At 44.6% G+C, this 20,387-nt stretch overlaps 1 protein-coding gene across 1 annotated transcript in view; it reads left to right on the top strand.

Moving 5' to 3' along the window:
- Positions 1-9,892: 9,892 nt before the first annotated feature.
- Positions 9,893-20,387, top strand: part of dgki (diacylglycerol kinase, iota) — a 265,844-nt gene continuing 255,349 nt past the window's right edge. The window contains exons 1-3 of the mRNA XM_080191667.1: positions 9,893-9,941; positions 18,343-18,408; positions 19,549-19,620. The gene's annotated coding sequence lies outside the window, so the exon portion shown is untranslated. The remainder of the gene's footprint in view (positions 9,942-18,342; positions 18,409-19,548; positions 19,621-20,387) is intronic.

Genomic DNA, 20,387 nt, shown 5'->3' with positions numbered 1-20,387 from the left:
TATGCTTGAAAATTTCAACTCACATAGCCTTTGGAAAAGACCTTTCTGATTGCATGCCCCAATATCCTATCTCTAAATTTAAGATGATGCCTTCCTGTTTGGGACTTGTTCACCCCAGGGAATAATTTATCTAGCTTACTTCCCCACTGAGTCTTGTTATCATTTAAACACTTCAAGTAAATCTCTCCTCAATCTTCTAAACTCAGGGGAGCATCATACTTATTCATTCAATCTCACAACTTAACCCTTCAAACATTAGTTTAACTCTGTTGAATCTGCATTTTACGCTTCCAAGATCAATGTATCATTTCTCTGGTGTGCTGTCCAAAACTGAGTGCAATGCCCCAGACTGGGATTTGATCAAGATTCTATACAACAGAACTATGACATTCCCCCTTTGTATTCCAACCTCCGAGATAACTGCCAACATTACATTTGCTTTTTTGATTAGTAGCATGTACCTGTACCTTTCATGATCTGCTCCAAATCCACTTATTCCTCACCATTCCTAGTTTTTTGCCTTTTAGAAAATATTCAATGTTGTCTTACTCAGATCCAAAGTTGATGGCTTCACACTTACCTATGTTGACAGCTGCCTGCCCATGTTTTACCTAAATATGGGGTTGAATAATTCAGAGGAGGAGGGAAATGGCATGCGTTACCAAAAACCCCATCAGCTTGGAACAGATGTACTCGACACCTACTTGCCCCAAAGTCATAAAGCACTGCGGGGAAGACTAATGAGGGTTCCTCATTGGGGCAGAAACCCCGCCCTTACCCATAAATCCCAGCAGTGACAGGAAGGTTCAGTGGCGCAGCCAGACTGTAGAAGGAGAAGAAGACTGAGACCCATGGATCCTTGGAGCAGCTTACTCTGGGGTCTTGGGCTGGGAGCATTTGTGTAAGTTAGGTAGAGAGGTGGAAGAGACTGGGTGAGTTTAAGGAAGGAGCTTGTAGGAAGGAAGTGAGGAGTGCCCATGGTCAGCAAAGGGTAGCCCTAAGGAGAGATTCTCCTCCCTTCCTTCCTGCCCTTTGTACATTTAAGTTCAAAAATTGTGTATCCTGCTCCCACCCTGTACACATCATACTTCAAGCTTCTATGTGTCCAGGTTATCCTGGTCCCTCCACGGCGACGCTGTAGTTAAGAAGGCCACTAATGCCCCTACTTTCTCAGAAGACTAAGGAAAGTTGGTATGTCTGCTATGAGTCTCATCAACTTTTACAGATGCAAAATAGAAAGCATTCTTTCTGGATGTATCACTGCTTGTTATAGTTCTAGCTCTATTCAAGACCGCAAGAAATTACAAAGGGTTGTGAACAAAGCCCAATACATCGCTCAAACTAGCCTCACATCCATTGACTCTGTCTACACTTCCCACTGCCTCAGAAAAGCAGCCAGCATAATCAAGGACCCCACACATCCTGGATATTCTCTCTTTCACCTTCTTCACCTTGGGGAAAAAGATAAGAAGTCTGAGGTCTCATAGCAACTGACTCAAGAACTGCTGCCATCAGACTTTTGAATGGACCTACCTCAAATTAAGTTGATCATTCTCTACACCCTAGCTATTACTGTAACATCACACTTTGCACTCTCTCATTTCCTTCTCAACAAATGGTACGCTTTATCTATATAGCGTGCAAGAAACAATACTTTTCACTGTATACTAATACATGTGACAATAATAAATCAAATCAAAACCATTTCATGGCATGGGTTGTATGTTATCAGGGCCAATTGATTTGATAACAAGCCTAATTAATCGTTAATTATTAATTTAAATATGATGGTCCGGCTGCCAAATTCAGCATCCACTCTCCTTGTATTATGGCGGAGAGTTCGGAATTTTGATTTGATTTCATTCCCGTTGATGTAGACAGTGGCATGCCCTCCGTTAGCTTCCTGAAGTTGATGATTAAGTCCTTATTTTGTTAACATTGAGGGAGAGATTATTGTCATCGCACCAGTTCAACAGATTCTCTATCCCTTTCCTGTACTCTGTCTCGTCATTGTTTGAAATCTGACTCGCGACAGTGGTGTCATCAGAAACTTAAGAATCGAGTTGGAGAGAAGTTTGACCACACAGTCATAGTTGTATAAGAAGCATAGGAATGGGGCTGAGGACAGAGCATTGTGGGGCACCAATGTTGAGGATTATCATGGAGAAGTTGTTGTTGCCTATCCTTACTGATTGTAGTATGTGGATTAGGAATTCTAGAATCCAGTCACGGAGTGGGTAACCAAGCCCTAGGCCGCAGACTTTGGAGATGAGTTTTGTAGGAATAATAGTGTTGAAAGCTGAGCTGTAGTTAATAAATAGTTGGTGGGATGGGCTGGGTGTGGCATCTTGCCCAAGTTACGTGTTCCCTGCCAACGGAAACACACCCACAGTGGGCCCATAAAATTCAGCCCATGGTATTTGTTTATGCACCTGTCTGATTTTCTTTTCCCAGCTGCACAGCTTACTGAGCTTCCTAACTTAGTGACATTGGAAAACTGGATATACAACGCTCTATTCCTTCATCAAATTCATTGTTGTATGTAGTGAAAAGCCAAGATGCCAGTGCAGATTTCTGGCAATGGCACTTATCACATCCTGCCAATCAGAGTGTGGTCTTTGTATCCTATTCTCTGTTTCCTGCCTTCCCAATTCATTAATGTCACAAAGTTACCCAAATTCTCAACTCACTAACCCACATCACAAAGTTACCGCCAGTATCAACTCACTAACCCACATCACAAAGTTACCGCCAGTATCAACTCATTAACCCACATCACAAAGTTATCACCAATATCAACTCATCAACTCATGTCATAAATTTACCTCCAATCTAAACTCATTAATTAACGTCACAACATTGTCTTTAATCACAACTTGTTAACTAACCCATGTCACAAAGTTACTGCCAATATAAACTCATTAATCCACGTCACAAAACTATCTCTCTAATAGGAGGCAGAGAGTGGGGGTCAATGGGTGCTATTCGGATTGGCGATGGTGACTAGTGGAGTGCCTCAGGGGTCGGTGCTGGGGCCTCAGCTATTTACCATTTATATAGATGATCTGGAGGAGGGAACCGAGTGTAGGGTGTTGAAATTTGCTGATGACACCAAGATTGGAGGAAAGGCAAATTGTGCGGAGGGTGTGGAGAGTCTACAGAAGGATCTAGATAGGCTGGGCGAATGGGCCAGGAAATGGCAAATGGAATTTAATGTTGGCAAGTGCGAGGTGGTCCACTTTGGTAGGAATAATGGTAGGAAGGATTATCACTTACGTGGCGAAAAACTGCAGCAGGCGACGGTGCAGAGGGACCTTGGGGTCCTTGTGCATGAGTTGCAAAAACCCAGCTTGCAGGTGCAGCAGGTGATCAGGAAGGCGAATGGGATGCTGGCCTTCATAGCGAGGGGGATTGAATGTAAAAGTAGGGAGGTCTTGCTGCGGCTGTATAGGGCATTGGTGAGGCCGCAGCTGGAGTACTGCGTGCAGTTTTGGGCGCCGTACTTATACTTACGCAAGGATATTTTGGCCTTGGAGGGAGTGCAGAGGAGGTTTACGAGGCTGATGCCAGAGTTGAGGGGGTTGAGCTATGAGGAGAGGCTGAATAAAATAGGCTTGTACTCGTTAGAGTTTAGAAGAATGAGGGGAGATCTCATTGAGACGTATAAGATGATGAATGGGATGGATAGGATAGAGGTGGAGAGACTCTTCCCGCTCAGAAAGGATAATAGGACTAGGGGGCACAGCCTCAAGATAAAGAGGGGGCGGTTTAGAACGGAGTTGAGGAGGAACTTCTTCACTCAAAGGGTGGTGAATCTCTGGAATTCTCTGCCCGTTGAAGTGGTGGAGGCTGCCTCGCTAAATATTTTTAAGACGCGGGTTGATGGGTTTTTGATAAGAGAGGGGATTAAGGGTTATGGGGAGAGGGCGGGAATGTGGAACTGAGCCACGACAGATCCGCCATGATCTTATTGAATGGCAGGGCAGACTCGAAGGGCTAGATGGCCTACTCCTGCTCCTATTTCTTATGTTCTTATTTTCTTTACCCCTGTCACAAAGTTACCCCCAATCTCAATTTATTAACGCACGTCACAAAGTTATCTCTCCAATATTAACTCATTAACCCACGTCACAAAGTTATCTCTCCAGCAACAACTCATTAACTCATGTCACAAAGTTGCCTCCAATCTAGAACATAGAACATAGAACACTACAGCACAAACAGGCCCTTCAGCCCACTAGTTGCGCCGACCACTTCTATACCTACTAAGCCATAGACCTATCTATAACCCCCAATCCCATTAGATCCCATATTCTCATCCAGAAGTCTTTTAAAAGACCCCAGCGAGTTCGCCTCCACCACCACCGACGGCAGCTGATTCCATTCACTCACCACCCTCTGAGTGAAAAACTTACCCCTAACATCTCCTCTGTACTTGCTTCCTTGCACCTTAAATCTGTGTCCTCTTGTAGCAACCATTTCAGCCCTGGGAAATAGCCTCTGAGAATCCACCCTATCTATTCCTCTCAACATCTTATAAACCTCTATCAGGTCGTCTCTCAGCCTTCGTCTCTCCAGGGAGAAGAGACCTAGCTCCCTCAACATATCTTCATAAGGCATGCCTCCCAATCCAGGCAACATCCTTGTACATCTCCTCTGCACCCTTTCAATAGCTTCCACATCCTTCCTGTAGTGAGGCGACCAGAACTGCACACAGTACTCCAAGTGGGGTCTGACAAGGGTCTTATAAAGTTGCAGCGTTACCTCCCGACTCCTAAACTCAATCCCTCGATTAATGAAGGCCAGTACACCAAACGCCTCCTTGACCACATCCTCCACCTGCGAGGCCGATTTAAGAGTCCTGTGGACCCGGACCCCAAGATCCCTCTGCTCTTCAACACAGCTAAGACCCTTGATATTGTATTCCTTCATCCCATTGGTCCTGCCAAAATGGACCACTACACATTTATCTGCGTTGAAGTCCATCTGCCACTTCTCCGCCCAGTCTTGCATCCTATCTATGTCCCGCTGCAACTTCTGACATCCCTCCAGACCATCCACAACACCACCAACCTTCGTATCGTCTGCGAACTTACTAACCATCCCTCCACTTCCTCATCCAGGTCATTTATGAAAATGACAAACAGCAAGGGTCCTAGAACAGATCCCTGGGGCAGTCCACTGGTGACCGACCTCCATGCAGAAAAAGACCCATCCACAACCACTCTCTGCCTTCTGCAGGCAAGCCGGTTCTGGATCCACAAGGCCAAAGCCCCCTGGATCCCATGCCTTCTCACCTTCTCAAGAAGTCTTGCATGGGGGACCTTATCAAGCGCCTTGCTGAAGTCCATGTAAACCACGTTTACCACTCTTTCTTCGTCAATGTGCTCAGTCACATTCTCAAAGAACTCAACTAGGCTCGTAAGGCATGATCTGCCCTTGACAAAACCATGTTGACTATTTCTGATCATTCTAAACTTCTCCAAATGCTCATAAATCTTGTCCCTCAGAAGCCTCTCCATCAACTTACCAACCACTGAGGTCAGACTCACCGGTCGGTAATTTCCCGGGCTATCCCTGTTCCCTTTCTTGAAAATAGGAACCACATCCGCAATCCTCCAATCCTCCGGAACCTCTCCCGTCTCCATTGACGACGCAAAGATCATCGCCAGGGGCTCTGCAATCACTTCCCTCATCTCCCACAGTAACCTGGGGTACATCCCATCCGATCCCGGTGATTTGTCTATCTTGATAGAGTTTAAAAGTTCTAACACATCCTCTTCCTTAACATCTAAACTCATTAACTAATGTCACAAAATTACCTTTAACCTCAACTCATTAACTAACCCATGTCATAAAGTTACTGCCAATATAAACTCATTAATCCACATCACAAAACTATCTCTCTAATAACAACTCATTAACCCATGTCACAAAGTTACCTCCAATCTCAACTTATTAACACACATCACAAAGTCATCTCTCCAATATCAACTTGTTAACCCAGGTCACAAAGTTATCTCTCCAATATCAACTCATTATCCCATGTCACAAAGTTACCTCCAATCTCAACCCAGTAACCCACATCACAAAGTTAGCACCAACATCAACTCATAACCAAAGTCACAAAGTTACCACCAATATCAACACATTAATCAACATCACAAAGTTACCGCCAATCTCAACTCATTAACTAACCCATGTCGCAAAGTTACTGCCAATATAAACTCATTAACCAATGTCACAGAGCTGTCTCTCCAATAACAACTCATTAAGCCATGTCACAAGGTTACCTCCACTATCAACTCATTAACCCATGTCACAAAACTACTTACACTCTCAGCTCATTAACCCATGTCATAAAGTTACTGCTAATGTCAACTTATTAATCTATATCACAAAACTATCTCTCCAATAACAACTCATTAACCCATGTCACAAATTTATCTCCACTATCAACTCATTAACCCATGTCATAAAGTTACCTCCAATCTCAACTTATTATCATTCTGCACAATGAGCTTGGCTCCCTTTGCATTTTTTCAGTTTAGACATTAACAATATGAAATCAGCACTTGGTACTGCAGAACTTGAGTATTGCTGAAAAAAGAGACATTTTTTTGTCTTGCAATCATTAGGACAGATGTAAGAATGCTATATTTCAAAGGGAGCCTGAGAAAAGGATATTGACTGCTCAATTACACTTGCAACATATATATTCAGATGCAAGACTTTGTTCTCAGTAAGCAGAAAGTGCATTGTGCGCTTTTCAAATCAAACAAAAGCAAAGGGAAACAATAATTCCTTGGTTCATTGTCCATGACAATGCAATCAGAGTGTGCTTGCCAACCAATCAGCACCCTTTGACATTTGTTGCTCTTTTGAAATTTTGTATTCTTCTGTCCTGGTGGGTGCAGACAAAAAGCTTCAACAGCATGTTCCTTTTATCAGTAATGTTTACAATATAATAAACTCAGTTAGCTACAAGACCTGTGACTTACAAATGAATGAGAACTTTGGATATAACATTGATTTCAAATGTGCAGTCACTCAAAGGAGTTATTTTTTATTAACATCATTTGAGAAAAATTGATCAATCTGTTTGTTACCTTTTACCATTACAGGAAAATGCTATAAATGGCGACCATGTTTGGCTGGAAACGAATGTCTCTGGAGACTACTGTTACCTTGGAGAAGAGAACTGTTTAGTGAAGATAACTGTGAGTCACCTCAAGGGAAACTGAATTGAACTGGAACTGTTAGTAGGCCAGAGAGAGCAGCCTAGTGAATGAATAAACTCAGTGTTGCACTGTTCGTAAATATTATTGTTAAAAATTACGTTGGCCAACTTGTATAAAACATTTGTAAATAAACTAGATAGAGTACATCGGATAATAAACTATGTAGAGTTAAATGAGTAAATCAGAGTGACTGTAGTGAAGCTCACTGTGTAAATCAGAGAGTGACTGTAAGGAAGCTCACTGTGTAAATCAGAGAGTGACTGTAGTGAAGATCACTGTGCAAATCAGAGAGTGACTGTAGTGAAGATCACTATGTAAATCAGAGAGTGACTGTAGTGAAGATCACTGTGTAAATCAGAGAATGAGTGCAGTGAAGATCACTGTGTAAATCAGAGAATAACTGTAGTGAAGATCACTATGTAAATCAGAGAGTGGCTGTAGTGAAGATCACTGTAAATCAGAAAGTGACTAGTGAAGATCACTGTAAATCAGAGAGTAACTATAGTGAAGATCACTGTGTAAATCAGAGTGTGACTGTAGTGAAGGTCATTGTGAAATTAAGAGTGTGAATGTAGTGAAGATCACTATTATCAGAGAGTGACTGTAGTGAAGATCACTGAGTAAATCAGAGAGTGACTGTAGTGAAGATCACTGTGTAAATCAGAAAGTGACTTTAGTGAAGATCACTGTATTGTCAGAGAGTGACTGTAGTGAAGATCACTGTGTAAATCAGAGAGTGACTGTAGTGAAGATCACTGTGTAAATCGGACAGTGACTGTAGTGAAAATCACTGTGTAAATCAGAGAGTGACTATAGTGAAGATCACTGTAAAAATCAGAGAGTGACTTTAGTGAAGATCCCTGTATAAATCGGATAGTGACTGTAGTGAAGATCACTGTGCAAATCAGAGAGTGACTGTAGTGAAGATCACTGTGTAGATCCGAGAGTGAAGTAGTGAATATTATCAGAAGTAAACTGAAGTTATTTTAGATAAATCCTGGGCAGAATTTTCTGTCCCTTCCTGCTAATGGGATCTTCTGGTTCTGCTGAACACAACTCCCCATGGCAGTGTGGGTGAGCTATGCAAGAAGCTGTGCTGCAGGATTTGATGGGACCCGAAAATTTCCGCCGTTGGCCAATGGTGAGCTGCCTCCACTGCCAGAAAACTGGGGAGGGGAAGCAGAAAATCCCACCTTTTGTTCCTTTCTCTTTTTTTTGTTTTTTTTTCTTCTCATTTACAGAAGTCAGCTCCAAGAAGAAAGTGTGCAGCATGCAAGATAATAGTGCACACAGTGTGCGTGGAACAACTGGAGAAGGTAATACCTACCTGGCCTTTGATATTATATATATTTATAAACTATGTGGCTTCGAGCAAGTGTCAGTTTTTGGAATTTCTATGCTTCAGTTTGCTATTTACATACTTTTCTTTATGTCCCAAAGTCGGACAAACATGAAGTGCTTAAATTATCAGTGTGACTTAAGTGTTTGATGAGGTGGCAGAAGTCCCAATTTGTATGTACAGTAAGTCTGCATCCTGGTTGCCATGGCAAACAAACAATAGAGGCTTGTTGTCAGGCAGAACACATAGCAAATCATCTGATGCTCTACACAACTCCAGTTTACCTTGAATTAAAGAGGTAGCCCAAAACGTAATTATCTTATAAAAGCTCACATTATCACAGTAGGTACCATGTTTTAAGGGGCCATCTTTTTTGATAAGGAGTTAATACTCTCTGCCTTTGTTAGTGGATGCTAACAATCCCGTGATGCAATTTCAAAGAAGACCAGGAAGCCTTTCTGTGTCCTGGTTAATGTTTATGCCTCATCTTGTCCTGAGGGATTAATGCACTGTTAGAGGTGCCACTGTCTGAATGAAACTCATGCTTTCAGGAGATGTTAAAGATCCCAAGGCATTATTTAGAGAACAGGGGAATTTTCCCAATATCCAGACCAACATTCTTCTCTCACCTAATATCATCAACAGATTAACTTGTCCAGTGCTTTTTGTGGCATATAGCTGAGTATAATACCGTAGTATATAATGAGTATATAATGCTTAGCTAATCTGACAAACTATTTCAGAGTATACAAAGCACTTCGGAACATTGCTGGAATAAATGATAAAAATTATATATATATGCACATAATTTAACAGTGACAACTAAACCAAGGTTACTCTCTGTAAAATCTCCAACATATCCTATGTCATGACAGTGCAATTTTCCTAGTTTTCCTGTAAAAGCTGGAACTAAGTTGTGATACATCTACCTGGTTCTCATGGATCCCAGGCTTGTGGAGGGTTTTGTCTCCAATCCCCAATTGTCCCACTCATTGACTTCATAGGATCATAGGAACAGGAGTAGGCCATTCAGCCCATTGAGCCTTCTCCACCATTTAATACTATCACAGCTGATTGAATATTTCACACCCACTATCCCCATAACCCTTTATAGGAACTTCAGTGTATGGAAAATTTTGAACTGGCAAACACAAAATGGTCAACATTGGGCTTGATGTACTTTAACAGGTTGTTTTTATATTTTCTCAATAACACTTCTCAGTTCTTTGTGGGTCAGAGTTAGAATGAGAGACTTGGAGGAAACAAATCTTACATTGGAAATTCTGGTTGTTGGTTTTATTTAGATAAGTTTCCATTGCAAGCCAACATACAGGGAGGGAGGCAGCCGTTCTCTCAGGGAGGTGAGTACTGGAACCTTGCAAATTGCTGCCCTTACTCATAGATCCTAAAGTTTTCTTCCAAAGCAAGAACAGCATCTCTTTTATTGTATTGAACATATTTATATATCTATTATTGGAACAATTCATAATTAAACCTCGGTAAATAAAAATGGTTACTCCAAATATTGGGTTTTCTTTAGTATTGAGTTATGCAAAATCCTCTAAATTTTATTCACAGTGTATTGAACTGTTTACAGGTGGTGTGATAGGAGCTACAGCAGACCCTAGCTGATTGTAGAAAGTTCTATCAAGGTCCCTGTTTCAATATCACAGTTGAATGACTCCTGCTGGAAAGTGCATGTGTGTTTGAGCATCAGGGTGAGGATAAGATTGGTAGCAATCAGCAGCGATTTGGGTCAAATGCCAGAAGGTAGGTAGGCAGAGTGCTGGGATTATTACCTGGCAATGTTAGTCAGGAGAGCAAAGAGAGGAAATCTGGAAGCGCAAAGGTAAATGAACACATGGGTAAATTTAGTGCATGTTCAAATCAGAATGGGAGTTCAGTTCAGTCACTGGAGACAATATTGCATCTGCATTCACCGTGAGCGCAAATGGCAATGTGGGTAAAAAACCTTGTGAGAATTGGAAAACTAGATTCGTGCCGTTAAGATCTCATTTTCCAATTTTCCCTGTCCCTCGCTGATGATATAACAACTCATTTAAATCAGTGTAAATGTAGTTAAAAGGGCTTCCCTGCCATATGTTCCTCAGGTAAGGAATTTCCCTTTGATGATGAGACATGACATCAAGTTGGCGAGGTTTACAGTAGGCTTTGAAAAACATGATTCAGTCGAGGGGAACTCATTGGGGTCACAAAGGTAAGTCCTGAAGGAGAGGGACATGCCTGGGCAGCAACCTGGTATTGCTTCCTGGCATTTACAACTAGGCAATCCCAGAATGGTACTGCCACAGAACTGTGCTGGTGGTGGGCCTCCTGGGGAGAACCATTGGATGGGTTCCTCTTATGTACTTTGGGGAGGGCGGGGGTTGCCCCAGTGATTTTGTGAGGAAGGATTGCCCTAATACTTGTATTGGGAGCAATCCCCCATTTCTGTTGGGGCTTGGGGTAGTTCTATTTTAATGCAGATCAGGGTGCTCTTTAAAAACAGCACCCCACTTTCTGTGGAGTCTGCGATGCCAGCTCTATCAGGTCCCTACCTGCTGGCATGACAGCAAAAACTATGCCCCCAGATTCTTTGTGCACAGATTACCAGAGAATCTGGAGAGAAAACTCGGCTGTTCAGCTGCAGAGTTACATGCTGATTTTCCTGCCCTAGCCAGCACTCTGGCACAGAGTGCAAACTTCCACCCAAATTTTATTCCAAGACCTGCAAGGGACTAAATCAGGTTTGTCCAAGGTACCCAAGCAAGTTTTCAAAATTCCAATCAAAGAAATGAGTTTCAATGGAAGAATTGTGCAAAGTGAGCCTATCAGCAACAAATGAGGAAGAGAAGCAGTCTTTGTTTGGAGGAGCAGTGAACACTGACATTGGTGAGCATGCTGAAGGTAGCCGGGCAGAAGGAAATAAAGGTATGATGGAGCTGGAACCTAGGGTTTGAACAATAGGCAGAGCTGGAGCCCAGAGAGCCAAGCAATGGGCATGGCTGGAGCCTAAGGAGCCAGGAATGACATGGAGAGTGTGCAGTGTTGTCAGTCCAGGGAGGGCAAGGTCACATTGGGTCAGGGGAGTGTGCGTTTTGGAGTGAGAGACTGATTGTGTGTGTGTGTGTGTGTGTGTGTGTGTGTGTGTGTGTGTGTGTGTGTGTGTGTGTGTGTGTGTGTGTGTGTGTGTGTGTGTGTGTGTGTGTGTGTAAGGGAATGAGTGACTGAATGTGGGTGAGAGCGATTGAATGAGAATGTGTGTGGGAGTACATGAAAGTGTATATGTGCAAAAGTGTGTGAGTGTGTGTGTAAGTGAGGTGTGTGTGTGTGTGTAAGGGAATGAGTGACTGAATGTGGGTGAGAGCGATTGAATGAGAATGTGTGTGGGAGTACATGAAAGTGTATATGTGCAAAAGTGTGTGAGTGTGTGTGTAAGTGAGTGACTGGTGTGTGTGAAACTGAGTGAATGAGTTTGCGTGTGTGAGTGGGAATAATTGAGTGACTCAGGGCCCGATTTTACCATTTTCATTCTAAGTGCTGAATCTGAGAGCAATGCAGATCCAACTTGGGAATCTGCTTTCAGGCGTCCCCATGTGCACTTAGCCTGAAAAAAATTGTGAGTCTGAATCGCGCTGTGGGCAGGCTTAGTGCACCCGAAATGATTGGAGCCTCTGAACTGCGCATGTGCAGTTGGAAAAAAATTTGGAAAAGCGCACCCGTGTCACACCGCTCCTGGGCCGCAAAAAGCGGATAAAGCGGCCTGTGAGCAAAAAGCGGAGCGATGGCCTCCACAGGCTTCGCCCCGACCCCTACAACATAACTGTCCCCATTATCCACCCAACACCACCCTCCTGCAACTCAGAGCGATGGCGACCCCTGCCCCCTTCTCCCCACCAATCACTCGCAGAATGGCAGTGGACCCTCCTGCCACCCCCCACCCCCCTGGTCCCCCGTCCCCTCCCCACCAGATTCATCTGGCCTCCCACCTCCCTCCCAGTGAGCGATCGGCCTCTCCCCTCCCCCCCCAGAGATATATCTTATCCGCCTCCCTCTTCCCCTCCCCCCTCAAACTAGAGAACAATCTGGCCTCACTCCCCCCAACACCCCCTCCCAAGTACATCTGACCCGCCTCCTCCTCCCTCCCCACCCTTCACCAGAGAATGATCTGGCCTGCCTCCTTCCCCCTGCACCACCAAACAACGATGTGACCTCCTCATTCCTCCCCACCCCCAACCAGACAACGATCAGGCCTCCCTCCTCCCTCAGTCCCCTCACCAGAGAATGATCTGACCTGCCTCCCCCTCCCCCCCATCAACGATCTGAGTCAAAGAGTCATTGGAAGCTCTGAACTTACCTCTTCAGCAGCTGGAGGTTTTATTTAGCATGCCCATTTCGGCCTGATCCTGGACTGGCAAATGTAGTGTTAAAGGAGGAAATGCTGATAAAGTTGGGCGGGTGGTTCGTTAATTCAATTGAAATGCATGCCCATTTTGGGCGTGAATTGGATTGCGGCCATTCCCAGGCCTTGGTAAACTGGCCATCTGCACAGATGCTAGCAAGGATCACGTTAATGGCCCCACACCTGACTTTGCCACGTTTTCACGCCTGAAAATGAGTGTGACGCCATGATAAAATCGAGCCCTCAGTGTGTGTCACGGAGTGAGGGAGTGAGTGACTGATTGAATGTGTGTGGTTGTGAGTGACTGTGACTTAGTGTTGAGGAGTGTAGGTGACTAAGCGTGTGTGTGTGGAAGTGAGTGAGTATGTGTCAAGGAGTGAGTAAGTGACTGTGTGTGTGTGTGTGTGTGTGTGTGTGTGTGTGTGTGTGTGTGTGTGTGTGTGTGTGTGTGTGTGTGTGTGACTGACTCAGTGTGTGTCGACGAGTGAGTGAGTGTGTGGGAGTGAGTCTGAAATCCTCCAACGCCTCCCTGGAAAGACTCCTCAATTCTGTTGAGACCTGTAGTGACACCATCACCTGCACTCAGGACAGAAACCTGACAGCAAGGTCACTGACCCAGCATGCAAGGCAGTGGCAGTTGTGGTCAGTGTCAACTCCCAATAGAAGAGTGCACACACACACATACACACACCCATCACTCATACATACACGCACACACACACACATCCCCAGGATTTCACTCACGTCCAGCTTATGGGCACTCTCCCAGACACATCCTTATCTCCTCTTGTGGGTTGTGTCCTCACTGCCTGCTGGTCCCACTACTGTCCACATGTACCAGGTATCCTCACCATCTGCCCTGGCATGCATCCTGCTTACACTCGCTCCATGTGTTTTCATGCAGGAAAAGTTGGCTCACAATAAGACAGAGATCCCAGACTGGTGGAGGGATGCAGAGCTGAAGGTGTTTATGGACTTTGAGACAGAGCCATCCAGCTGGCTGGGGATGTTATTGACCACCCCTGTGCTGATGGTGAGGTCAGCAGTGATAAACCAAATGAGGAACCAGCACTGAATCATCCATGCTGTGAGTCGTGTCTCATGTCATGGACTAATGACATCTCCTTTCTTTAGTTGACATAACTGGGAAGCAGTCCTGGGAGTCTACCAGACAGATCATCGACTCAGCCCTAGGAGTGGCACAAAGGAGGAATTCACAGACCTCTAAATCGAAGAACCATCACATCATTCATCAGCGCAGAGGCACACAATGGAATGGGACCTAGCTCTGGAGTAGCCTCATGGTCACAATCAGATCAGGACATTACCCTCATAGCCTCAGCAGGCAGAGGCAGGGATGTCCCAGAGTGTCGGCTATGGGAGGATTGCTGGGAGCAGGAATCTGCTGAGTCCTATTTCGCTGAGGAGCCTCTGGAGTCACTCATGGCTTAGGAGCTCCAAAGACAAACTCAGGAAAATCTGGAAGGAATCCACCCCGCCACACTCACTCACTTGTCCCCCCCAGACCCTCTCCCATGCGTGCGCGCGCACACACATATACACACACACACACACACACATACACACATTCAAGGCTGCATGGAGGGATCTATTATCTGTGAGATATTGTGCCAACACTACAACACAATGAGGTCAACACAAATGAGGTGATAGCACCATGGAGACCTTGATGCAAGACGTTTGTCTTGCACTGGTGCAGGGCACACACTCCATGGTACAGGGCATGTGTTCCATCGTGCAGGACATGCAGTCCATGATGCAGGACACACACTCCATGATGCAAGACATGTGCTCCATGCTGCAGGACATACACTCCATTGTTCAGGACATGTGCTCCATGCTGTAGGACACATACTGTATGGGGACATGCTCATCATAGTGCAGGACCCATACTCCATTGCTCAGGCACGTGCTGGTGTCCATGAGTCCCAATGGTGGAGGACAGTGGGGCTTCTCAAGCTCACTCCAGCTGCCCCTCTATCCCAAGCAGGAAGCCAAGGACCTTTGACAACCCATAGGGAGGAGAATCAGCTGATGCACATCCTGGGGACATCCACCAGGTGACTCCTGGAGTGTCTCACTATCAGAATCCCCTCCACCTGTGACTGCTTCAGTTCCCAGTCCACAGAACAAGGAGAGTGATTCTGCCACACGGCAATATTCTGAAAGCAGGCCAGGGCCCTCCAAGCCTTTGGCCTCCAGAGGATGCCCACCAAAGTCATCACAGACAACAAGGCATACAAACTGCTTCCATCTCTGCTGTGGATGTTGGGGATGCACCAAGAGGTAGCTACAGGATTAAAAAGGTTAAGAAGACCCAGTTGCACAGCATGGGCACAGGTGTTAAGCACATTTACACCACTGTAAGTAAAGTCTCACTGATTTCACCCTCTCTATGGCTGTTCATTCTGATGAGCTGTGGTTCCATAGACTTGGCCTGAAGTCCGGATTCCTGCACTAGAAAAAGGCAGGTGCTCATTTCAGGGCTTCCTCCCTGCGCTTTGTGCAAGATTTCTGCACATTTGTGGTGTCCCTCCACACATCAGTCATGCCTATTTCTCATAGGGAATGAAGATGTCTCCTAAAATGTAAAGGGCTGGCATCAGTCATTCTAGACATTGACAATGCGTGCTCTCTGCACCTTTGAGTTACTGCTGCCCTCTCTTTACCATCTGCTTCAGGCCCTGGTGACAATATTCCTCAAAGTTACAGTCTTGAAAGTTGCCACAAGAGGTGAAATTTTCCCTGCTGAATCACCATGATATGTTATTGAGAGCAAGTGAGCTGCCATCAACCAGACAGGAGTCAGAAATTCATAGAAGTTCTGTGAGACTCTATGCACTGTCCCCACTGCAAATCACCACTTCCTCTTGGAATGTAGGGATCGTGGGCAATTGCTACATCCCATGACAGGAGGCTCACCACTGAGAATGTATACAGCCATCTATCAGACCAAAAGCAATGCTCACAGAAGCCATGTAAAGATAATGGGATGTCCTCACTGGATGTCCTCATCAGCCTTCATGAACCAAGTGGCAATTAGCATATCGCAAGTTTGCCTGTCTTATTTGGACTTTGCCATTGCCTCATTCCCTCATCCTCTCCCTGTAGGACCTCCTGAACCTCATTCCCTTCGATGTTCTCTTCATTGGAGGAGATGTACTGCTCCTACATCTCCTCCTCAGGCAGTTCCTCCACCTGTTTCAGCATCATGATGTGTGACTTCCTCTGTGGATCTTATTGCAGGGTTCCACCAGACTGGTCCAGGCACTGGAACCTCAACTTCAGCATCCCTATGGTCTGCTTCACCAAAGTGTGAGTTGAAGTCTGAGCTTCATTATACCTTCTCTCAGCTGCACTCCTGAGAGCAGTGCAGGCATTATCAGCCACCTCCTCAGTGTGATCCTTGTCCCTGAGGAGTCAACTTGGCAGCTACCGTGGACCCTGAAACATGTCAGTGATCTGAGAGCAGCTCAGAAAGTAGGAATCATGTGCACCCCCTGAGAATTGAGCATACACCTGGACGATGCATTTGGTGTGGTTGCAGACCAGCCACACATTAAGTGGGTGGAATCCCTTGTGCTTCACATAGCTCACAGCTTTGTGCCATGGAGATCTGAGTGCCATGTGAATGCAGTCGATGGCATCCTGCATCTGTAAAATAACAGAGATTTGCACAGAGCCCATCACTCTTATAGCCTGGCTTTCCTGATTCTGATCAAAATGGACAAGTTTGTGCGCCTTCATGGAGATTCCACCTGTCAGCTTCTGGATGCGCTTGTATACAGAGACTTGTGAAATCCTGCAGAGGTCTCCTGTGGAGCCCTGAAGCGAATCACTGGTGTAAAAACTGAGCGCTTAAGTAACTTTTAGTGGTACTGGCAATGAATGTCTTCAAAGTCCCCGTGGTGCCAAATCCTGCAGAAGGTGGCAATCATGACCAATCAGTCCCTGGACATATAGTTTTCAGCAACATTGATTCTCTGATATATTAGATGCCTTCTGTGAACCCTGGGTTTAGAGAGATTCTTGGTGATGGCTGTCTGGAATTCATCCTCTGCATGTGGAGCAGACCCTTCCACCTATTCCCCTTCACAATTCTGCTTCTGCCTTTGTTGACCCAGGAACTTCCACTGACATCATCTTCTCTCTTGCCTATGAGTGAGAAGAATGACAGTGATATAATAGGCCCCATATTTCGTACACTTCCCTGGCTGCAATATCAAAGCTTGATGGTTAGCACTTGTCTCCAAAGGATCACTCTTCGCCCATTCATCATTTAAAGCTGCATCTCAAAGCCCTTTGATTCATGTCCTGGCTACCACATTGGTGCCCAGTCCTTACTTTGCATTCTGCTTTGGCAAGACCCCACACCTAACTTGCTCCTCACTATTTTCAGGATTCTCACCCTCACCACATTGCACTGATACATATACACATAGCCATTCACACTGACCACTCACATACACACACATGCACTCACCCTCCTGCATACACACACACACCAACTCCATCGCATACACTGATCTTCTGGTCACTTTTATTACATTCTCTTTCTTAACTTAACAATTTATTGCAATGCATTGCTGTACTTTTGCTCAGCAGTTATTCCTTTTCTTAAAAATCCAACTTCAGCTTATTCAGTTTATAGTTGTGCCAAACCTTATCTTTTTTGAAATAAAAACTGGAAATGCTGAATAAGCTCAACAAAATACTGCAGATGCTGGAAATCTTGAAATAAGGACAGGGGAGGCTAGATAATTCAGCAGGGCTGGCAGCATCTGTGGAGAGAGAAGCACAATTAATGTTTTGAGTCTATATGACCCTGCTACAGATACAGGTCACATGGACTCGAAACGTTAATTATGTTTCTCTCTCCACAGATGCTGCCAGTCCTGCTGAGTTTGTCCAGCTTTTTCTGTTCTTTTTTCAAGATTTCCAGCATCTGCAGTATTTTGCTTTTATCTCTTTGAAATTTGCTCATCACCCTTGAGTGAGGAAAATATGCAAATATGGCCCCTGAGCAAAAAGGTTGGACACACCTAATCTAGAATAATACTCTGCTTCTCTATGAATTGTGAGGTCGAAGGGTGTGAGGTGTCTTGTGCCGGCTGGGGCCCAGCACTGCACTGTGCCGTGTTAAATTAAGCTTAGGATTTATTTGCTTTCCCTACCTCCACATCACCACAGGATGGGTGTGACGTCAGGCCTGAGATAGATGGCAAAAGCAGTAATGAAAATAATTAATTTGAATCTATTTTCAATAATCACTTTTTAAAATTTTAATTTGCATTCCTGCCAATCTGGGCATAACATAATGTGTGTGATCTGTTCAGCAGAATTTTGTGAGGCATCACTGGGTTCACAGACGACGCCAGGAAGGAAAGTGCAAGCAATGTGGGAAGGTATGAATCTCTCCTTCAGTGCCATTGATTCCAATCTGCCTATCAATCACTGTGATATCCCAAATTTTCTCCCTATTTTTAATGACTGCAGGTTGATATCCCAGTTACTGTTCCAAATCCACTCGATCCCCACCATGATATCTCGTTCCTCTTCCCAATCGTAACTACTGAAAATTCCCCCCTTCCCAATCACTATCACTTTGGTGATATCCTATCCCTGCTCCTAATAGGAATTAAGGCTGGGATTTAACTTTGTGCATGAAATGTGTCAATTATTCCCCAAGATGTCTTCTCTTTTGAAGTAGAGAGGATATCTGAAAGGGTGTGCAAATTCTTGGTCTCTTACTTGAACATTGTACTCTACCGGCTCCTGGATTGTGTTCCTTCGAGGAGAAACTCCACTCTACAACCTTATATCATTTGGGGTCTACAGCCCTTGAGCCTTTAGACATTGAAACAGCAATCACAGGGAATGTCAGTGTCCATGACAGTATCAGGCAATGCTGCAGGTTCTCCAAGGCAATCGAAGGACAGTATCAGTTGGTGAGCAACCTGAAAAAATATTTATTTTGTTTTATACCATTTGCAGTTGATGACAGTTTTATTAATAAAGGAATGATTGAACACTTTCTATGAATTGTTATGAAATATTCGGCATGTATTAAATGTATTCAATCTTATTCAAGGGCCATACGTAGGTAGCGAACAAGCCTGATTTTAATCTTGCGACCCACTGAGATGAGGGAGGGCCATTCATGCAGCCCATTCATTAGTTTAGGTTGCCTATCTCAGCTTTCAGACCTCCTTTAGGCTCCAAATCCCACGAGTAGCTCCACACCAGTGGGATTTGGCTGTGCAGTGGCTTGGCTAAATTACCTGCATTCTCCAAATACTGAGCAACTCCTCATCAGAATGTTAATGAAACCCTTTGGGTTACAATCATCACCTGTCAGACAGAGGAGGCAGCTCACTCCACTCAGTCCAATGGGTGTCAGATGGGAATATCAAGCACTCTTGATGTCTTGAACCTGATAATGTTCCAGGCATCTTTTCCTGTCTTTGGGAGACTGTGAACAATATCTGTCATGGTCATTGTGGTTCTTCTGCTGGCATGTAATTCGTAATGTTTTTATTCTACAGGGTTTCCAGCAGAAGTTTTCATTCCACACAAAGGAAATCATAGCCATCAGCTGTTCTTGGTGCAAGCAAGCCGTAAGTAGCTGTCACGGTTTAATATTGTCGATGTTTGGATTTGAGAGGAATCCTGTTCCTCAGCTGTGAGCCCAGACACTCGGAATTATCCTTCTGTCAGCTTGCAGTAATGTTCTGGGCCATTATAATGCAGATGGAGAGACAAAGTACTGGAAATCATTCAATGTCCTCTCTACATTGTGGATACAAGAGTAGTCACTCAGACATGTGGGAAGCATGTTTTTTATTCATTTATCAGATGTGGCTGTCACTGGTTAGGCCAGGATTTAATGTCCATCCCTGTTTGCCCTTGAGAAGGTAGAACAGCAGTCTGTGCTGTATAGGTGCACCCACAGTGCTGTTGAGGGGGGGGGGGGGAGCAGGTGGGGTCCAGGGATTTGACCCAGCAACAGAGAAGGAATGGTGATGTATTTCCAAGTCAAGATGGTGATTGACTTGGAAGGGAACCTCCAGCTGGTGATGTTCCCATGTGCCTCCTTCCCTTGTCCTTCTAGATGGAAATTGCTGTCTGGGTGTTCGTATAAACATCACAGCTTAATGATCACAGCTTAATTCCCTGTTCCTGGCTCCTGGAGAATTATGGGAGGATGCATAACGTTGGGATATTTTCCTAGGATGCCCAAGCCTTGCCTTGAGGATAGGGATAATTTGAGTCACTGTGTTCACAATAGCTGCAGACAAAGACAATCCTGGAGGATGAGATTACCCCCTCCTTCCATTTCATTTGATTGATTTTATTTGATTTATTATTGTCACATGTATTAGCA

The sequence above is a fragment of the Carcharhinus amblyrhynchos genome, chromosome 6, assembly GCF_965287045.1.
Source record: "Carcharhinus amblyrhynchos chromosome 6, sCarAmb.v2.hapA, whole genome shotgun sequence".
Classification (NCBI taxonomy): Eukaryota; Metazoa; Chordata; class Chondrichthyes; order Carcharhiniformes; family Carcharhinidae; genus Carcharhinus; species Carcharhinus amblyrhynchos.
This window is presented reverse-complemented; position numbering and strand designations above follow the sequence as displayed.